This window comes from Triticum urartu, chromosome 7, assembly GCF_003073215.2.
Source record: "Triticum urartu cultivar G1812 chromosome 7, Tu2.1, whole genome shotgun sequence".
Classification (NCBI taxonomy): domain Eukaryota; kingdom Viridiplantae; phylum Streptophyta; class Magnoliopsida; order Poales; family Poaceae; genus Triticum; species Triticum urartu.
The window spans coordinates 264,612,818-264,625,322 of record NC_053028.1 but is presented as its reverse complement, the minus strand read 5'-3'; positions in this window follow the sequence as shown (position 1 = coordinate 264,625,322).

Below are 12,505 nucleotides of genomic sequence, written 5' to 3'. Positions count from 1 at the left end.
AACCAGCAGTACCAAGGCAAGTTGCATCTTGATCATGTTTCATTACCTATGTTTTTATTATGCACTTAGTTCTTTGCGGTAGGACTGCATGGTAGGAAACTGGTGCCCGCATGACTTTGCTTTTCACCCAGTAGTTCATTGAGGTAGGTCTGAACCATATAACTTTGTCACCATCGTTTTACTTTATGTTGCTATGCTAAGTAGACGTGGATTGGGAAGTGATCATTGTAAAAGTTTGAGTGACAATGTAGTAAATAGGACCTAAGTTAATTAATGAACTACCTGGGCGGAAACTTGTGGGAATGGTGGCGAAGTACAGTGGGGCACGCATGGGAAATCCATGGTGGTGCACCACTAGTGGACCGTCCGCTCAGGCTCAAAGAGATTAATCGTATTCCCATGTCTAGAAGCTTACGTGTGCAGCCACAGGCCAATATGGGCTCTGGCTTAGTTGAGTAGTTAGTGTGACCCCTTCCGGGATGGGCTAGCAGATGTAGAATGATGTAGGTGTATCGTCCTATCCGTGGGTTAAGGGGGAACATTTTCGAAAGGCTATGTCTCGATCTTCCGATCATGGAGGTGGTCGAGTCTTGTGGGGAAAAGTGCACAACCTCTGCAGAGTTTTCAACCTAATCGATTAGCCGTGTCCCCGGTTACGGACAACTTGAGCATCTAGTAGTGGAAATGCCAGGAGATCACCTTACCTTTAATTAAACAGTTGGGTTATAAATGAAACTTGGGGACGGATGGAGTTGGATTTGCCAACTCATCCTATGCAAATGTGTAGTAGTAGAATAACAATCTTTTCTAATAGGGAAAAACTAGCTTTATGCAAAAAACTGAACTTAGAGCTTTCCACCAGCCAAACTGCATGTAAAAGTAGGTTCATTTCACTATGATGTGACTTGCCAGTACATTCAATGTACTGACCCATTTGGCTGCAACTTATCACGTTGCAGATATATCCGACGAGGATTAAGGTGCGATAGGTCGATGTTATACACTCAACCTTGCTCGTGGAGTTGGACTCATTTACTTCTTTGCTTCTGCAGTATTTGCTTATTGGCTCTATGCCCTATTTTGTAATAAATGTATTGCTCCTGGACTATCGATGTAATAAAGAGATGTGTGTTATTTCTGTTATTTCATCGAGTACTGTGTGTGCTAGCAAGTCGATCCAGGGACTAGCACGGTAAGCACAAAGACTTCGACTCTTACCGAGTCGGGTTGCTACAAGATGGTATCTTTCATTTTCCATTTTCCAGATATATCCTTTGGTCTGTAGGACGCGACCCCTAGAAATGGAGAAAAGCCATAGGATAAAAACTATATCTTTCATTTTCCAGATATATCCTTTGGTCTCGTACCTTCTCTGCTTCAATACTAATTTCTTCTCTTTTTCAAGATGTAGATGTCGTCCGCCCTTGTTGAGTTCGAGCAGCCCGATGAGACCATGCCCTTTGGAAGGCAGCTGGTGAAGATCACGAAGCACCTGAAGATTGGGCTTCCCACATTCACTAGAACCTTCACAGCCACCCTGCCCGAGGAGACACGTTGGAGGATCGATGCTCATATCCCCGGACGCATCCTCGAAAACCGCACCAAGCCCATTGACTTCCATGTGGATACCGCAACATGGGGCTTGGGCAGGGGTATCACTGCTCACATTGCTCTCGGACGCATTCGGGAGGTGTATGACGAAGACCTCAAGAGGACCTCCTTCGTGATGTACGGACGCCGCGATGTAGATGGAGATGTGGTGCGTACCCTGGAGGATGAGACGATAGCATCCCATATCCAAAACATGGAGGAGCACATTCGTGTGATGGAGCTGGAGTTGTCCGACAACATGGTCGTCATCAAGAACCTCATGACCCGCAAGGCCGAGCTAGAGGAGGAGGTCCAGGACGCTCGCATCGAGCACGAGGGAGAGCTGGACGCACTACAGGAGAAGATCGACGACCTGAAGCTTGAGCTTGAGGAGGCCGAGGAGAAGCTGGATGAGGGAGAAAACATCTAGGAGGATCACTTGTATGGTGCCTATGTCAGCCAAGAGAGGGACCAAAATGATGAGCTCGGAGATGACGACACGGAGAGCGATGCAAGGACACCTGATGTCGACATGGTTGACTGGTCCTCATCTGATGAGAGTTAGATTTTATACCACCATGAGAGTTAGATTTTATACCACCATGAGAGTTTAGGAATTCGATTTCGTTATCCGATTAGTTTTATTTCATTTGTAAGACCTTGTCAAATCTTGTGACATGGCTTACCTTAGGTTTGATTATTCATGTGAACCTCTTTGTTTGAAATTGAATTGGAGTGATTTGAAGGTTTATTGCTATCATGTGCATATGGGTAGTGTGATTTTACTCGCTAGGCCTTGTTCTATTCTAACTCCTCATCCACTCTGAAACCCATCAGATGCCTCCAAGACATGACCCCGGATTCAACTTTCTGCTGGAGCTTACGCAATTGATCCAGCAACAGAATGCTCTTATGCAGATGCTCATTCAGAACCAGAACCAGAACCAGAACAACAACAACAACAACAACAACAACAACAACAACAACAACAACAACAACAACAACCCACCGCCGCCACCCCCGGTTGACGGTCTTACCCGTTTTCTGAGGCTGAACCCACCCGTGTTCTCCAGCAGCACAGAGCCGATCGTCGCAGATGACTGGCTCCGCAAGATAGGAAGGGAGCTAGCCACGGCAGGATGCAATGATGTGGAGAAGGTGAAGTTTGCTGCCCACCAGCTGGATGGATCGGCAGCTGCTTGGTGGGAGAACTACACCACCACATACCCCATGGAGAATGTGACTTGGGCTCAGTTCCAGCGGACGTTCCGCACTACTCATGTTTCAGCTGGAGCCATGAGTCTGAAGAAGAAGGAGTTCCGCAGCTTGCACCAGGGAGGACGCACGGTATCCCAGTATGTTGATGAGTTCAGTAAGTTGGCCCGTTACGCCCCAGAGGACATGGCCACCGATGCAGCCAAGCAGGAGAAGTTTCTGGAGGGACTGAACGATGAGTTGCAAGTTCAGTTGACTGTGGCAACATTTTCGGACTATCAGGAGCTGGTTGATAAGGCTGTCATTCTTGAAGGCAAGCACCAGCAGATGGAGAATCGTAAGAGGGAGTACGGTCACGGGAAGTATAACTCGGGAGTTCAACAGAAACCCCGCTACATCCCGTACTCAGGGAGTTCTGGATCAGGCACTAGCAAGTTTGGAGGGAATCACCATAACCATGGGGGCCACATTCATCATGGAGGGAATGGACACAACCACCATGGTCACAAGCAGGGCAATGGTAATGGAGGAAATGGCAATCAGCAGCATTTCAATTCTTCCACACCGATGAAGAAGGACCTGAGTCACATCACCTGCTTCAAGTGCAAGAAGACAGGTCACTACTCCAATGAGTGCCCTGAGGCGCAGAATGGAAATGGAAATGGCAATGGGAATTCTGGAGGCAAGAAGCCCAATCCTTTCACTAAGGGACATGTGAATCATGTCAATGTGGAAGAGGTTTATGAGCAGCCTGACGCAGTGATTGGTAAGTTCTTGGTTAATTCATTTCCAGCACTCATTCTTTTTGACACTGGTGCATCGCATTCATTCATATCCAAGGGATTTGTGGATAAACATAAGTTTCCTACCATAGCTCTTAAGGCACCCATTCTAGTGAGTTCCCCAGGAGCCGAGTCTATGGCTAGTCAGGGATGTTTCCATTTGCCTTTGAACATAGGGGGGCATGTTTTTCCCATAGATATGATTATACTAGAATCGCAAGGGTTGGATGTAATCCTAGGGATGGATTGGATGTCCAAGTATGAGGGAAACATTGATTGTGCCAGTAGATCGATTTTTCTCACCACCCTAGAGAAGAAGAGGATCAAGTATGTATCTAGGCTTAAGCCTAAGAGGACTCAGGTGAACTCTCTTATGGGAGTTGTCCAGGAAGAAGTACCAGTGGTGAAGGATTATCCCGATGTATTTCCGGATGAGTTACCGGGTATGCCGCCAGATCGGGAGATTGAGTTTTTGATTGAGTTGCTGCCAGGCACAGGGCCTATCTCCAAGAGGCCGTATCGAATGCCTGCTAATGATTTGGAGGAAGTCAAGAAACAGATTAAGGAGTTACTAGAGAAAGGGTATATTCGCCCGAGTTCATCACCTTGGGGAGCTCTAGTACTTTTAGTGGAGAAGAAGGATGGAACCTTGAGAATGTGTGTGGGTTACCGCTCTTTGAATGAGGTGACCATCAAGAACAAGTATTCCCTACCGATGATCAATGACTTGTTTGACCAGCTAGAAGGAGCTTGTGTTTTCTCCAAGATCGATCTTCGATCAGGTTATCACCAGTTGAAGATTCGTGAGAAGGATATACCCAAAACAGCTTTTACCACAAGGTATGGGCTTTATGAGTATACAGTCATGTCCTTTGGTTTGACTAATGCCCCTGCCTATTTCATGAACATGATGAACAAAGTATTCATGGAGTTCCTGGATAAGTTTGTTGTGGTATTCATTGATGACATATTGGTTTACTCCAAGAATGAGGAGGAACACGCTGAACATCTGCGCTTAGTTATGGAGAAGCTCAGAGAACATCAACTTTATGCCAAGTTCAGCAAGTGTGAGTTTTGGCTGAAGGAAGTCAGATTCCTTGGACATGTAGTGTCAGGTGAAGGGATTTCAGTGGACCCTACAAAGGTAGAGTCAGTCACGGAATGGAATGCACCCACCACAGTTGGCGAGATTCATAGTTTTCTTGGGCTTGCAGGATATTACCGGAGATTTATTGAAAACTCCAAGATTGCCAGGCCCATGACATCATTGTTGAAAAAGGAGACCAAGTTCGTTTGGATGGAAGAGTGTGAAGCCAGCTTTCAAGAGTTGAAGAAGCGTTTGGTTACAGCCCCAGTGTTAGTCCTGCCTGACCTACACAAGGACTTTCAGGTGTACTGTGATGCTTCACGTCAGGGACTTGGAGGTGTTCTTATGCAAGAGGGGAAAGTTGTAGCTTATGCTTCACGACAGCTTCGACCTCATGAGTTGAACTATGCCACGCATGATTTGGAGTTGGCAACTGTAGTGCATGCACTCAAGACATGGAGACACTATCTTATTGGGAATCGTTGTGATGTTTACACAGATCACAAGAGTTTGAAGTATATCTTCACGCAGAAAGAGTTGAATCTCAGGCAAAGGAGATGGTTGGAACTTATAAAGGATTATGACATGAGTCTGCATTATCATCCAGGAAAAGCCAACATTGTGGCAGATGCTTTGAGCCGTAAGAGTTATGTCAATACCCTTACAGCAGGAGGTTTACCTCAGGAGTTATGTGATGAGCTTAGAGACCTTCAATTGGAAATAGTTCCAAGAGGTTATGTTGCCGCACTCGAGGTGCAGTCCACCTTGTTGGTAAGAATCAGAGAAGCCCAGAAGTTGGACCAAGGTATTGCTGAGATCAAAGAAATGATGAGCAAAGGGAAAGCAGAAGGATTCCGTGAGGATGAACATGGAGCCATATGGTTTGAGCAACGGATTTGTGTACCCAATGACCCGGAGATCGGGAAGTTGATTCTTTAGGAGGCTCACGACTCACCATATTCGATACACCCAGGCAATACCAAGATGTATTTGGACTTGAAGGAAAGTTTTTGGTGGGCCGGTATGAAGCGAGAAATTGCTGAGTATGTGGCAATATGTGATGTATGTCAGAGAGTAAAGGCAGAACATCAGAAACCAGCAGGATTACTTCAGCCATTGCCGATACCTGATTGGAAATGGGATAAACTTGTTATGGACTTTATCATGGGGTTACCCAGGACCCGTTTAGGTTATGATTCCATTTGGGTGATAGTGGATCGTTTGACCAAGGTTGCTCACTTCATTCCAGTAAAGACCACCTATACAAGTGCTAAGCTGGCAAAGATATATATGACCAGGATCGTATGTCTGCATGGAGTTCCTAGGAGCATCGTATCAGATAGAGCAACACAGTTTACCTCAAAGTTTTGGAAACAGTTACACGAAACTTTGGGTACCAGGCTAGAGTTCAGTGCAGCCTTCCACCCATAGACTGATGGGCAGACAGAGAGAGTCAATCAGATTCTAGAGGACATGTTGAGAGCGTGTGCGCTAGACTATGGGTCTAGTTGGGATGATAACTTACCCTATGCAGAGTTCTCATACAACAACAGCTACCAGGCCAGTTTGCAGATGGCCCCTTTCGAGGCATTGTATGGAAGGAAATGCAGGACACCTTTGATGTGGGATGGAGTTGGAGATCGCAAGTTGCTTGGACCTGACTTGATCAGGGATTCTGAGGAGAAGTTCAAATTGATCCGTGACAGACTTAAGATAGCCCAGTCAAGGCAGAAAAGTTACGCCGATGCTAAACGCAAGGAAGTGATCTATGAAGTGGGAGATAGAGCATATCTTCGAGTGTCTCCACTTCGAGGTATTAAAAGATTTGGAGTCAAAGTGAATTTAGCACCACGATTTGTGGGACCATACAAAGTTCTGGAACGTAGAGGAGAGGTTGCATACCAGTTGGAATTACCAGAGGCTTTGTCGGGAGTTCATGATGTGTTTCATGTTTCCCAGCTGAAGAAGTGTCATGCAGAGATGGCGGACATTCCTTTGAGAGATACAGTGCCACTCGAGGCAATTCAGTTGGAGAATGATCTGACTTATGAGGAGAAGCCTATTAAGATTCTTGAGACTGCAGAGAGAATCACTCATACCAAGATCATCAAGTTCTGCAAAGTTCAGTGGAGTCACCATACCGAGGAGGAAGCCACTTGGGAACGAGAGGAAGATCTTAGGCAGGACCATCCGCACCTTTTTGCTGGCCAACCCGAATCTCGAGGACGAGATTCATCTTAAGGGGGGTAGGTTTGTAACATCCCAAATTTTATTAATTTGGATGTTAATAGAATCATTCAATGCATATCATATTTCTTTGCATTTTGGAGTTTTTGAAATATTCAAATAATAGTTTTCCACCCGAGAAAAACAAATGAGAGGGGATAAGATGACTTCCTCAAAATATAAAAAGAGTGGGAAATTTTATTTTGAATATTACTTTAAGTTTTGGAGTTGTTTGGTAATTATTTTATTTGCAAAAAGTGCATTAGTTGCATTAGGAAAATTATTTTCAAAATGTTCTGTGCTTAAGTTAATATTCATTAGGCTCTAAATATTACGTAGTTATTTTAGAAATTTATTTGGTGTTTTTAGAGATTCTTTTGAATTAGTTATGAGCACTTTAGTCTCCAGTTAAAAAAAACACGCACGCAGCCTTGACTGAAACCAGGTTCGGCCCACGAGCGCCGACCGGCCCAGCCGGCCATTTCGGCCCAAGGCCACCCGCGCACCCGAAAATCCCCCGCACTGGTCGACCGCCCGCAGCCCCCCTCGCTCGCTAACGCCGCCGCCACTGACTGGTGGGCCCCGCGCCACCTCATCTCCCCCAACCTCCTGCTTTCCCCGCTCGGGTGAGCTCGCCGCCGCGCTCCCGCAACCGTCGGGCGAGGCCCTCGCGGATAATGCATATCCGCGGCACCCCCACGCCCTCCCCTCGCCTATAAATGCCCCGGGCTACCCTCAGCCGACCTCGCCGTCCCGCTTCTCCTCACGCCGCCCCTAGCCGCCGCTGATGCCGTTTGCATCTCGCCGGAGCCGCGCCGCTCTGTCGCCCCTTCTGACGCCAGTAAGCCACCATGGCCTCCCTTTCTTCGTCGAATGGCTCCCCGCGGCAAAACACACCCGTCTGACACCTTTTCCTTCCCTAGGCTCCGTCGGAGACGCCGCACCATCGACGCCGGAGCCGCCGGAGCACTGAAGGCCGCCGTCTTCGCCCCGCCCCATTCGCACGCCGCCGACGCACCCCGACGCCACCATCCGGACGCCCAAGCCACGCCACACCTCCCCGTCTTCATCCCGGTCGACGAGGACCACCGCAGCCGCCGCCCCCTTCGTCACCGACGCCGCGCCGCCGTCTTCATCGTCGCCGGCCATCACCACCACCACTGTGAGCCACCACCCCACCCTCGCCGTTCGATCTGCCATGGACCACCCAGATTAGATTAGGTCCATTTTTTTTTATTTCGCAAAGAGGTACACGGTTAACCGCGGTTCCCTTAGACCGTGCGGTTTATTTAAACCGAGCGTCAGTTTTCTTTAATTAGCCACCGCCATTGTTTTTTTTCTTATTTAGTGGCCGTTCGCTGTATAGTCTCCGCAGCGGACGCTGCTCGACCAGCCAGGAGCCGCCACGTGGCCAGGGACGACCTGTTTGCAGTAGTTTTTCTTCACCATTTAGTCCCTGTAAATAGCAGATTAGTCCCTGATCTTAGATTAGCCATAACTTTTTAACCGTAGATCCAAACTCGATGAAACCAGCGGCAAATTCTTCGTATTGTTTAGATCTATCCAGTAGCATAGTTTTTGCAAACTTTTGTTAGATTCAAATTTGAATTTATTCAGATTCGAATTCAAACTTCAAATAGCCATATCTCCCAAACCGTAGCTCCGATTAAGTTGATTCCTTTTGCATCTGTCACGTAGCAAAGCCCTATCACCTGGACCTTTGTCACAATAATTTTCACACACTAGATTCTGCCCTTTAATATTTTTACTAGTATGCATAGTATGCACTATACTTCACATCACTCTTGAACCATAGGCTTATGTTGTTTTGCACTTAGAATATTTCTGTAGTAGCTTAGTGTGTTGTATGTTCATTTGGTTTTTCCGAGACTTTTTGCTATGCATGTTCTTTTGGTCTCTGGAATGTTGCTTATGTTTGTTTATCTTCCTTGCGATAGATTGCCCGGAGTGCGAAGCAGAATATTATCAGTCTTTAGAATTCAACCAGCAGTACCAAGGCAAGTTGCATCTTGATCATGTTTCATTACCTATGTTTTTATTATGCACTTAGTTCTTTGCGGTAGGACTGCATGGTAGGAAGGAAATTGGTGCCGCATGACTTTGCTTTTCACCCAGTAGTTCATTGAGGTAGGTCTGAACCATATAACTTTGTCACCATCGTTTTATTTTATGTTGCTATGCTAAGTAGACGTGGATTGGGAAGTGATCATTGTAAAGTTTGAGTGACAATGTAGTAAATAGGACCTAAGTTAATTAATGAACTACCTGGGCGGAAACTTGTGGGAATGGTGGCGAAGTACAGTGGGGCACGCATGGGAAATCCATGGTGGTGCACCACTAGTGGACCGTCCGCTCAGGCTCAAAGAGATCAATCTTATTCCCATGTCTAGAAGCTTACGTGTGCAACCACAGGCCAATATGGGCTCTGGCTTAGTTGAGTAGTTAGTGTGACCCCTTCCGGGATGGGCTAGCAGATGTAGAATGATGTAGGTGTATCGTCCTATCCGTGGGTTAAGGGGGAACATTTTCGAAAGGCTATGTCTCGATCTTCCGATCATGGAGGTGGTCGAGTCTTGTGGGGAAAAGTGCACAACCTCTGCAGAGTTTTCAACCTAATCGATTAGCTGTGTCCCCGGTTACGGACAACTTGAGCATCTAGTAGTGGAAATGCCAGGAGATCTCCTCCCCTTTAATTAAACAGTTGGGTTATAAATGAAACTTGGGGACGGATGGAGTTGGATTTGCCAACTCATCCTATGCAAATGTGTAGTAGTAGAATAACAATCTTTTCTAATAGGGAAAAACTAGCTTTATGCAAAAAAAACTAAACTTAGAGCTTTCCACCAGCCAAACTGCATGTAAAAGTAGGTTCATTTCACTATGATGTGGCTTGCCAGTACATTCAATGTACTAACCCATTTGGCTGCAACTTATCACGTTGCAGATATATCCGACGAGGATTAAGGTGCGATAGGTCGATGTTCTACACTCAACCTTGCTCGTGGAGTTGGACTCATTTACTTCTTTGCTTCCGCAGTATTTGCTTATTGGCTCTATGCCCTATTTTGTAATAAATGTATTGCTCCTGGACTATCGATGTAATAAAGAGATGTGTGTTATTTCTATTATTTCATCGAGTACTGTGTGTGCTAGCAAGTCGATCCAGGTACTAGCACGGTAAGCACAGAGACTTCGACTCTTACCGAGTTGGGTCGCTACATCATCGGTGAACATCTTCATGTTGATCGTATCCACTATACGACTCATGTTCGACCTTTCGGTCTCTTGTGTTCTGAGGCCATGTCTGTACATGCTAGGCTCGTCAAGTCAACCTAAGTGTTTCGCATGTGTAAATCTGGCTTACACCCGTTGTATGCGAACGTTAGAATCTATCACACCCAATCATCACGTGGTGCTTCGAAACAACGAACCTTCGCAACGGTGCATACTTAGGGGGAACACTTTCTTGAAATTTTAGCGAGGGAGCATCTTATTTATGCTACCGTCGTTCTAAGCAAATAAGATGTAAACATGACAAACATCACATGCAAATCATAAAGTGACATGATATGGCCAATATCATCTTGCGCCTTTTGATCTCCATCTTCGAGGCGCGGCATGATCACCTTCGTCACCGGCATGACACCATGATCTCCATCATCGTGTCTTCATGAAGTGTCTCACCAACTATTACTTCTACTATTATGGCTAACGGTTAGCAATAAAGTAAAGTAATTACATGGCATTTTCAATGACACGCAGGTCATACAATAAATTAAGACAACTCATGTGGCTCCTGCCGGTTGTCATACTCATCGATATGCAAGTCGTGATTCCTATTACAAGAACATGATCAATCTCATAAATCACATATATATAATTCATCACATCCTTTTGGCCATATCACATCACATAGCATACCCAACAAAAACAAGTTAGACGTCCTCTAATTGTTATTGCATGTTTTACGTGGCTGCTATGGGTTTCTAGCAAGAACGTTTCTTACCTACGCAAAACCACAATGGTGATATGCCAATTGCTATTTACCCTTCATACGGACCCTTTTCATCGAATCTGATCCGACTAAAGTGGGAGAGATAGACACCCGCCAGCCACCTTATGCATCAAGTGCATCTCAGTCGGTGGAACCAGTCTCACGTAAGCGTACGTGTAAGGTCGGTCCGGGCCGCTTCATCCCACAATGCCGCCGGATCAAGATACGACTAGTAACGGTAAGCAAATTGAACAAATCATCGCCCACAACTGCTTTGTGTTCTACTCGTGCATAGAATCTACGCATAGACCTAGCTCATGATGCCACTGTTGGGGAATGTAGCAATAATTCAAAATTTTCCTACGTGTCACCAAGATCAATCTAGGAGATGCTAGCAGCGAGAGAGAGGGAGTGCATCTTCATACCCTTGAAGATCGCTAAGCGGAAGCGTTACAAGAACACGGTTGATGGAGTCGTACTCGCGGCGATTCAAATCGCGGAACATCCGATCTAGCGCCGAACGGACGGCGCCTCCACGTTCAACACACGTACAGCCCGGGGACGTCTCCTCTTTCTTGATCCAGCAAGAGGAGAGGAGAAGTTGAGGGAAAGCTCCGGCAGCACGACGGCGTGGTGGTGGTGGAGCTCGTGGTTCTCCGGCAAGGCTTCGCCAAGCACTATGGAGGAGAAGGAAGAGTTGAAGGAGGGAGGGCTGTGCCAGGGAAGGGGTGCCGCTGCCCTCTCTCTCCCTCACTATATATAAGGGGAAGGGGGTGGAGGAGGTGCCCTAGGGTTCCCTAGGGGAGGGGAGGCGGCCACAGGGAAAACCCTAGATGGGTTTGGGCGCCCCCACCCCTAGGAAACTTGCCCCCCAAGCCGGGAGGGGTGGCTGCCCTAGGGGAGGCGCCCCCACCTCTCCAAGTTACGTGAGATGGGGTGGGAGGGGCGCACAGCCCCTTAGTTGGCTGGTGTGCCCCTTCCCCTTGGCCCATAAGCCCCCCCCCCAACGCTTGCCGGGGCCTTCGAAACCACTTTCAGACACGCTGGTCGTCACCCGGTACCCCCGGAACAATTTCGGACTCCAATACCCTTCGTCCAATATATCGATCTTCACCTCCGGACCATTCTGGAACTCCTCGTCGAACAACCTTCGGTAACCACATACTATTTCCCATAACAACTCTAGCGTCACCGAACCTTAAGTGTGTAGACCCTACGGGTTCGGGAACCATGCAGACATGACCGAGACATCTCTCCGGCCAATAACCAATAGCGGGATCTGGATACCCATATTGGCTCCCACATGTTCTATGATGATCTCATCGGATGAACCACGATGTCGGGGATTCAATCAATCCTGTATACAATTCCCTTTGTCTATCAGTATGTTACTTGCCCGAGATTCGATCGTCGGTATCCCCATACCTCGTTCAATCTCGTTACCGGCAAGTCTCTTTACTCGTTCCGTAATGCATGATCCTGTGGCTAACTCATTAGTCACATTGATCTCAATATGATGATGCATTACCAAGTGGGCCCAAAGATACCTCTTCGTCACACGGAGTGACAAATCCCTGTCTCGATTCGTGC